The sequence below is a fragment of the Chenopodium album genome, chromosome 25 (genome assembly GCF_948465745.1).
Source record: "Chenopodium album chromosome 25, dcCheAlbu1.1, whole genome shotgun sequence".
NCBI lineage: Eukaryota > Viridiplantae > Streptophyta > Magnoliopsida > Caryophyllales > Amaranthaceae > Chenopodium > Chenopodium album.
In genome coordinates this window covers 13,362,357-13,372,264 of record NC_137858.1, presented here as the reverse complement: position 1 = coordinate 13,372,264, position 9,908 = coordinate 13,362,357, and the positions used below count along the sequence as shown (strand labels likewise).

The following is a 9,908-nucleotide window of genomic DNA, read 5'->3' as shown; positions in this document are numbered from 1 at the left end:
ATGTTAATAGTAAGTTCAAAAAACAGATCCTAAGCTAGCAGAACTCAGTGCCTATTTAAGTTGTTTTCAAAGTTAAAACTATAGCTGCTATAGGAAATTAAGTAAAAGCAGAAAGAAAGTGAAAAAAATCAAAATGATAGTTGCTTTTATGTGAAAACACAGAAGTGAAAGCTAGAATTTCTTTGTCCAAACTAGGCCAACTTTAAAGGTTAGCTTGAAAACAACAAATGTAACAAATTTTCAGGCCTCTATGACCACATACTACGAGCAATATTGCGCAAAACAAAAGTAATACTATAGCAAAGATCTAGTCTAAGATATCTGATATCATTAGGCTAGGACGTTGAAACTCTTGCTCGTATCGTATCGTATTGAAGCAAATTCATACGGTACTGATACAGCCACCACACAAGTACTAAGCATCAGCAAGCTGCAGACTATCCAAATTTGGTTGGTCAGAGAAGGTTTACAAAGATCCATTAGATACGAACAAGTTTCGAGTTCAAGAAAAGAGCTTATCAAAAAAAGTAGAAATCATACAGGCATACTGAAGTGAAACATTGCATATTGTTCATCGAGGACGATTATTTAAAAAAATGAACACATGAAGCACATACTGAATCTGGCCTTATGCATACAGTCCCTCTGATGGAAAATAAGACAGAAGAGAAGGTTTGCGTAAATTTTTTATACCCCTCTCTTCCTGCCCACGGTTATTCCTTTCTAGCTAACATTGCACCAGGCCGCCAGGCCAGGACAATAACATAACAGGCAGTAATATTCTCTTATTAAGGGCATATTTCGAACAGGTGTTAGTTCAGCACCACCCAGTCACCCAAATCAATGGTAAATTGGTAGTAATTCTACATCCATATTCATTCAACAACTACCACTTCTACCCATCTTCTTTCTCTTTATTTTCTCGTAAGACCCCCTTAACTCTTTACGACCAAATCCAAGGATTCCCTAAAGTCTTCAAGAGACAACAAAGTAATGAACATGATCACAAAACATAACAAACCAATCATTGTTCTCGTTTTCATCCTATTTTGTCCCTCCACTCATAATCCAAAGGATGTCTTTCAAAATCCCGAAACTAAATACCTCTGAGTCTCTGACTCTGTCAAATGATTGGAGTCGAGATCATGTTTTGTAATGAAACTAAGTACAACTTCTGAGAAAATCAATGAAATCTGCCCTATTTCCATTTTCCAGATTCACTAATTTTTGCTACTCATTAGTTATGTATTGCATTTCTTCATAGCATTTCCTGACTAAATCCCTTACTAAACTGTATGGTATGATGACCATGTAATCTCCACATAACTAGTCAATGCCCATTGGCAGTCCATCCATAAAAAGAAAGCACAAGTTAAACCTTGCAAATCGACTCAAGCTCAGATGACTGCTCGTAAATGATCCAGCTAGGTGACCAGATACAAAGTTCATTCAATCACATCGAAGTGGTAAGTACGGAATCAGAACAAGTAAATCAACTCTGAATTCAAACCACCATCACTTCAATTATCAAATGATGAACAGTCAAATGATACAGAGAAACACTGCATAATGCCTTCTAGATGAACATACATACGCATGAACTGTATGAATTCAATCTATTGCCTACAACCTTCAAATCTTTTTACTTGAGATATCAATAAGTATTTAACTGAAACACAGCATGTTTAAGCATCCTATCACAAGCCAAAATGACTAAAAATGATTCCCCAATATAACATATTACCATGTAAGTAATATTGAACATTGTAAGATGACCGTTGCCATCAATGCAACAACTGATAGGTAGTACAATGCATCAAACTTGTACAAAAACAAATCAACTACACTAGATCAGACATATGTCCTAATTAAACTTTCAGACATGACTACTGAAAATAACAGGAGTTATAGGACCCTAAGAAGCATGAATATGAAGCAAACAATTAAAAATTATCCATTCCTTGTTTAAACCCAGCTTTATAAAAAAAACAAACAAGGAGAAAACAGATGAAACAGCAGTTAAAGTGGACATACCTTCTCATACGTAGACATTAGATAGCCACATTGATGTGGTACCTTTTAGCTCACACTTCTACAATTGAAGATAGCATCTGTCCAAAAAGTAGAAATGGCAAGGAAATTGTACGAAGAAAACATGATGTTTACAGTATTACACACTCGTGTGTTAATGAATGAAACTCAACAAGCAAATTGCAAACTTACTGTCCATATCAAAAAAAAAAAATTAATTGGTTAAAACATACCAAGGAGGAAACTCAAATACTATTAAATAAGGAAAAGGTCAATAGAAACACTAGAGTTGTAAAAACAACAATTAAGCAAATGCCGAATAGACAAAACTAGTGAATATAGACATCTGAGAGAAGGGAATAACAAGACAGTACATACAGGTTTTAGCGATGAACAGATGCTCAGCTCCCCTTACACCCTCCTTGGAGGGGGGGGGGGGGGGTTCTTCTGAACTAAAGTATGCTCAAATTCAACAACATGCATGCATTGATCTGAGTGAGTATCAATTCACCAATGGTAAATGATATAGGCCACTTGCTGATGACAAATAACATATGTTACCATCCCCAAAATTGCACGGGGGATGTCTATCTTCAAAGTCATCATCATGAAGGGATTGGTATAATAAACTAAGACATCAGAGTGAGAGAAAGGATATATTCATGTTAGCACAATATACACATGTTATAGCACCTCAAACCCAAAAATTAAAAGAAAGATGCAATGGCAAATGGAAAACATTATGTAGCAAGTTAGTACCATTTAGTACTCAAAATACTTGATAAAGGCACTGCCATTATCCTCTAGTCAGGTTAAGCTCTTGGCAATAACAGAATGTCTGCAGTCCAAGATGCCCGACCAAAAGAAATGTGCTACTGTACTACACCATACTTCTAGTCAATAGAAAAATTCTCAACAAAAAAATTAGTTCTTAGAATTGGTGGTCATTTCCATGCGCTTTAATTCTAATGCTATACGATCATTTTCAAGCTTCATCCTATCATTCTCCACCTTGAGTTTTTCCAGCTCTCGATCCTTTCTCTTACAAAATCGCTGCCACTTGAGCCGCTGTTTCTCCAACTGCAGTGCTTCTGACTCAATATGTATCTTCTGCTCTTCTAATTGAAGTGCTTGTGATTTCAACCATTGATTCTGCAATAAAGCTGCTTTCTGATTTTCAGGAAAAGGTGGATGCATATCAGCACACGGATTTTGTGGTTGCAATTGGAAACCCTTGCTGAAGTCCTGAGTAGATTGAGGCCTAAAATTGAAATTCTCCAAATTTAGCCCTTGTTTCATTCGTTTTGAAGGATCTCCAGAGGGAGCATATGCCGCTTTGCTATTGTTTTCTCCATAATCTTCATGATCATCACTATCTGCACCATCATCATCCTCGACAGCATCATCATGTGGATGCCTTTTAAAATCAACATCATTATCATCTCTGCTTCTCAATGCCAACAGCAAAGACTGCTGAAGTGCTGGATCAGGGGGTAGATGCAGTCGATTATTGTTATGATATGAGCACAACTCTTCATAAAACAAATGCTTCGAGCTCAGAATTTTCCTAACCTCATCTTTTGCTTTCTCAGATATGTGATCCATCATGTCTAAAATAGCTGGTTTCTCAACAACCTGACAAGAAGTGCCCTTCCCAAGAATTTCATTGAGTATCTCTTATTCAGGTCATTGAATTTATCCTCACACTGCTGGGGTGATACAAAAAAGCCCCTCTCAGCCATCACTTTCGAAATCGATTTCCACTTACCCTTCTTATGCAAAGTCAAATATTTCCTTCTTCCTTGAGAACCCTCAAAGAATGCATCTTCACTAAGGTAAGAAATAGCCGTAATCAAAAGCTTAACCATCGAATTGTTCCATTTTATGCGATGCCATTGAGGCACATTCTTTCCCTTACTAGGATCACTTTGTCCATCCATTCCCTCCCCATTAGAACTATGATCCTCTTCGTCCGTTTGTGAATTTTTCACCCTTTCCCCTTTATTATAATCAGCCATAGAATTTGGTTGATCACAAGTATGACCTTGTCCCATTTTCAAAGGCAAAATTTCGTGCAACGACGAAGGGTGGTTCATCAAGCCTTGGCCAGGCTGCAGGGTTCTAGGGTTCTGATGGTGGTTAACCCTCATTGATCCTTGCAATTCAGAACCCCCAAATACAGAACCACCACCACCAGGCATCATATTTGCTAATGACAAATTATTATCCATCAATTTCACCAAACATTAACCTTTGTTCAATACTTTCAACCAATCTTCACAAAAGCTAAAACCCATTTACCAAAACCAATGTTGCAAACATAAAACCCACCCAAAAACTCAAGATCCTAACTTTAATCCCTAAAACCCTTATTCTAGCTAAAAACCCAAATAGATAATCATAAAATTCACAGAAATTCCATATATATGAAACCCAAATCACTAATAATCACAACAAAACAAGACAGAATCTCAAACACCCACCAAATAAAATTATAGAAAAAGCAAAATAAAGGGCATAAAATTACTAAAATTAAATAAATTAATTAAGATTAGAGAAACTTATTTGTGCTCCTCCTTGTTTCTGTCAGTATCCTCTGGTAGAATAAGCAATAAGAATTTGGTAGAAAGGCGGAGATCTAAATGTTGCAATTATATAGGATGAAAATAAAAAAAAAAAAATTAAAATGGGAAGAAAATAAATTAATTTATTTGAGTAAAAATAATTTTTGAGAAATGGGGAATAGGAATATATTTGAGAGAGCCAATGGCAGAATATGCAGTTACAATGTATGGGAGTGTGTGTGGGGAAAGCCGCAAAAAGGCAATTTGGTCTTTTTTCTTCAAATCAAATGTCATAAAAAGGTTTAATTATAAAGATTTGACTAAATAATTTTGATTATTTTATGGTTTTATTGCATATTTAAGACTAATTTTATGCTTAATACTTTGGTTCATTGGTTGTGGTATTGTACAAAATGGAGAATATGATCATGTCTAGACAAATTTGACGTGTAATTTTTGCTAATTGATTATGGTTATTTGTATAATATAATGTGATGTGACGATGAGAATCAATTTAACCCACGAATCATGGAGATGGCTGCATTTTTTTTTTATTTTAGTTTCCTTGTATTCTACTTTTTGTGGAATTTTTAATTTCATAATGCTAATATAAGTAGTTAACTTTAACTACATTGTTAAAACCATTTATGAGATAACCCAACCTAATAAAAACCTAATTGTTCTTTGGGACTTATTTTTCAAGTTTTAGTTTTATTAAAGATTTGTTTGTTCACCTTATTTTCATTTATAATAAGTTTTGTTGAGCCCATAAACAACCCACTTACCCACATGTGAGCATTCTTCTTGTCCCACACTAAATACTAAAAGGGGAGTGTAGTGGTAATGAAATCCCACATTGAAAGAATTCAAGAGTTACCACCACAATATAAGGCTAAGGAGCTACTCCCTTCATTGCCATGTTGTTTTGAGGTGGAACCTCCTTGGTCTTGTAAAGTGGTAGACTTGCACTCTCTCGTGACGGGTGCGGCTCAGACCCGTATTTAACAAGTTTGAATAAGGTCATGTTGAAAAAAAAAAAAATTTGATGAGTGTTAATCAAGTTTAAATCACATCTAAAATAAATTTTAGAAAAGTCAAATAAGTTTAGAAAAAATCATATAAATTCAGACAAGTTAGATGAATAGAACATACCCTTAGTTCGATTTAAATGCTCGCTGTAGTTCAAATTTTAAAAAGTACGTTAATAAAAGTTCACAACTATTTTTCCAAAGTCATTAAAAAGTAAGGGTGTTTGCTTAATGACCTCGAATGTATCGAAAGAATTTAATTTGACATTAAATAATTTTCAACGGATCAACATAATAAATCATAACAGATTCTCTATTTAATTTATACTTTTCCATTTTTGTAGCAAATTAAAAGGCGTAAAATCAGGTTTACAGAGATGAATAATGTGGAAGAGAGAAAATGTGATATTACACGGATATCTTGTCATTAATACATAACCAACGACTGATATTCCTCTAAACTAGTTGAGCCTTGACCCAAATTCTTAAATAGACCTAGTTCACATTAAATTCCAGTGAACCACTATTATTAGGAACACCATAGTTGCTAATTTAATTTTTTTAATTTGGTACTCCCTCCGTGTTGTACTTAGGTTACATACTCCCTCTATCCCATAATATAGTTCCTATGCTCCTATTTTAGAGATCCAAAATGTTGAACATGTCTCTGTTTTTGGATAGTGTGTAAAAGTTATTATACCCCCACTTTTGTAACTTTATTCACTGTACTCCCTCCGTCCCTAAATTACATTCCTGTTTGGAAATTTACATGGGAATTAAGGAGGGAAAAATAAGACAAATAACAATAAATAGATAATGCCATGAGAAGTACAAAGATAGATTAATTATTACTCATGACATGTCATCAATCTTTTGCAAAAAAAAAAAAGACCAATCACATGCTCCTAATTGAAAATTTTTAACCAATCATATTCATTGTAATTTGGACAAGGATTATGAGTGAGATTAGGAAAGGATGAGTGAGAAAGCATTAAATATAAAACAAAAATAGAGAGTTGATTTACTAAAAAGACTTACCAAAAATAGAAAGGAGAAATGTAATTTTGGAATACCAAAAATAGAAAGGAGGAATGTAAGTTAGGGACGGAGGGAGTACCTCTTAATTTACAATTGAATTTTGCACATGTGATGTACTTTTTTTCCACTTTCCCTCTCTAACTTTTGCCTATGATTGTACTTATCACATTTATCTACGTACATCATCCACTTTCTCCTCTTATTGAGTTATTGCTTAAATAACATGTAAAAATCCAAACGAGAACTATATTATGGAACTGAGGGAGATCTTGATTAAGAATACAACACTACAAAGTTTTATTTCGGCTTGTATCCTCTGCGAGTAACTTTGGGCCTTTGGACACCGTGTGAAGGATTAAGATAGAATTTTGAAATTTTTACTTACAACCCCCTTTAGCCAATGCTGCCTACTCCCCCCCAATTATACTACGTCGTTTCACTCTGTTTTTGATTTTCTGGTTCTTTTTTTTCCTTATTATTATTTATTTTTTTTAATCCCTCAAGTCATTAATATATATGATTCAAAACCTATATTTTCTGTTTTTCGTTCATTTTTTTTTTTTTTGCATTTTCTCTCTCTTCTTCAACATTATTTCTCTTTCAATCACGTTTTTTTTCTCTTATTCATGGATGAATCAGATTGAGCTATTGATTGTGATAATGAAGTGATGCATTGTTCGATTACCGAATTTGATAGCAATTGTGAAGTTATTTTGTCTCTGATTGGAGCTATTCAATGATCAATTTTGTCTCTGCTTGCTGGTCAATTGTTTAATTCAATTTTGTTAGCTAATTTGTTTTAAATTGTTTGCTGATTTTATTCGATTTTTCAAATTTTTTTATTATCAATTTAGCCTCTGTTTTAGTTCAATTTGGTTTGTTGTTATAATTCAAGTGAATTGAAGTTTTATTATAATTAACTAGCATTTTGGCCCGTTCAATACACGGGTTATAATATAGGTTATTTTTATATAAATGTATGCTTTTCAATAGTTGAAACTACGAAGCTATTGTTACATGACTTTTGAGGTAAATGCTTGTGAAAACTTTTTTTTTTTTTTAAAAAAAAGTGAGTGGAATTGTGAAAGAATAATTAATTTAGTTAAGTATATATACATGAATATTGTAGAATATGAAATGACATATTAGTTTAAGCTATATTTTAAGTTTAAGAGATAAAAAGACTATTTTTATTATAATTCATATGTTTATGTAATAGTTAATTCAACTTTATTCTATCATGGTAGAAATTAAACACTTCATTTTCTTACTTAAATGTGCAAGTTACGGAATGTACAAAGGCTTTAACATTATGTAATATTTTTAATTTAATTTTTTTAATATTGAAAAGGTAAGGAAGTAATATATATTTGCATATAAGTGAGTTGTGAGGACATGTGGCATACGAATTAGTTGTGAGGACATGTGTCATATGAATTATTGTGGTTTGAGTTTTTAAATACTAAGTATAGATTTTGTCTCTTATTTCGATCAGTATGATTTATAATTCAAGTTTGTTTGCTGTTTTTAGTTTAATGATTGTTGATTGTGATTAAGTAGATGTTTTATGTGATTTATTATATTTTTTATATACGTTTTTGTGTTTTTTTAGTAGTTTAATAATTTTTGATCACCTCCGTAATTCTAAATGATCATTTTTATTCAAACGACTGTTCTGTTATAGTTGTTTAAATTATATTTTAAATATTTTGTACTTTATTTTATTTTATTATTTTGATCAAATTGATAATGCTAAATGATCAATTATATATGTAATGTTTTGTATTTGTACATATCTGTTATCAATTATGTTCATTTTTAAAAACTTATGCAGTGGGTGCTAGTGATGAAATTCTGTATGAAGAAGCAACTAAATCAGAGTTACTTTTTATAGATTTTAATTATGAACAAGAAGCTTATGGAAGGTACAATAAATATGCTTTTAAGGAAGAATTTAGTATTGTCCAAGTGCGTGCTCCAAGAAAAGGCCAAGTTCCTTCAAATGCTCCAAGTGATGTCCAAGTTTCTTTAAGTGTGCCAAGAAAAAAGGTTCAATTACGTCCAAGTGTTCCAAGAAATTTTCAAGTTCCTCCAAGTGTTCAACGTGGTAGCTAATCAACATATTTCATCTAAGTATGATAGGTTGTTAGCTTTTTTTTTAACACTAATGTAGCGAATAGGTTGGCAAATAATAATAAGTAAGAATTTGGATTGAAACAACATATATTTGTTCCAGCTCAATTTTTTTCCTGATAAGTGATATGTAACTGAACATGTTTTGTTTTAACACTGAACATTTGCCTTTTTGGTTACGAACATTTTATTATATTTCATTATAACTGTTACGTAATTGAACACATAACTTCTTGATAATGAACATTTCCATTCCAGTAATTTATATACATATATATAATATAACAAGCACTAATGAATTAAAAAAAATATATGAATACTAATGTACTTTGATCATATAGAAATCCATAAATGATCAAATAATCGAAAGAATAATATTTGTAGTAATATAAGCTTCCATAAATCTTCTTGCTCCTTTTCTATTACCTCTAGCTTCTGTTTAATCCAAATAGCATCAATTGAGCAATGTATTGTATTCTCAACTTCTTGATTTGGTGTATCTGTAAGTCAAACAAATTACAATGTCAATGTATGTATTCATTGTTATGAAAATGAACATTATGTCAAATTTACTTACTTGTGGTTCAACATGCTTCTATCAAAATATGATTCCCACCAATTACTATGTTGCTCATTATCTTTCGGTATAATTGATGACATTATCTCCTTATATGTAACACCCCAATAATTCTCTCTTAAAACCCTGTGAGAAACCTGTAAATAACCTGAACAAATCCAAGAGAATTACTGGTGTGCTACCGCCACGTGTTCAAACGTTAAGGCTATCTCAGAAGTTAGCAGCGGAAAACCAAAACAGTTTTAAATAAACCTCAAAGCAAAGTATTTAAATCAAAATAAGTATTACAAGTTGGAACCTTTAAGGCCCTTATTCAAAACCCAAAAGTAAAAGTAAGTAATTAAAATTCAGTGTTAAAACAAACTTAAACCAAGAGAAATAGTGTCAAATAAAATCGAGTTAAATAAAATCAAACTTGCAAGAAAAGCGAAAACAAGCAACCAACTCTCTACTCAAGATCCCACAACCCTGATGAATGCTGCATGTGAGAGAACCTGTGGTTATTCTGCTCCCCAATATTACAAGTGTAAAAATTGG

At 32.6% G+C, this 9,908-nt stretch overlaps 1 pseudogene; it reads right to left on the bottom strand.

The window, feature by feature from the left end:
• Nucleotides 1–2,674: 2,674 nt before the first annotated feature.
• On the bottom strand, nucleotides 2,675–4,736 carry LOC145615023 (uncharacterized; annotated as a pseudogene).
• Between the last annotated feature and the right edge of the window lie 5,172 nt (nucleotides 4,737–9,908).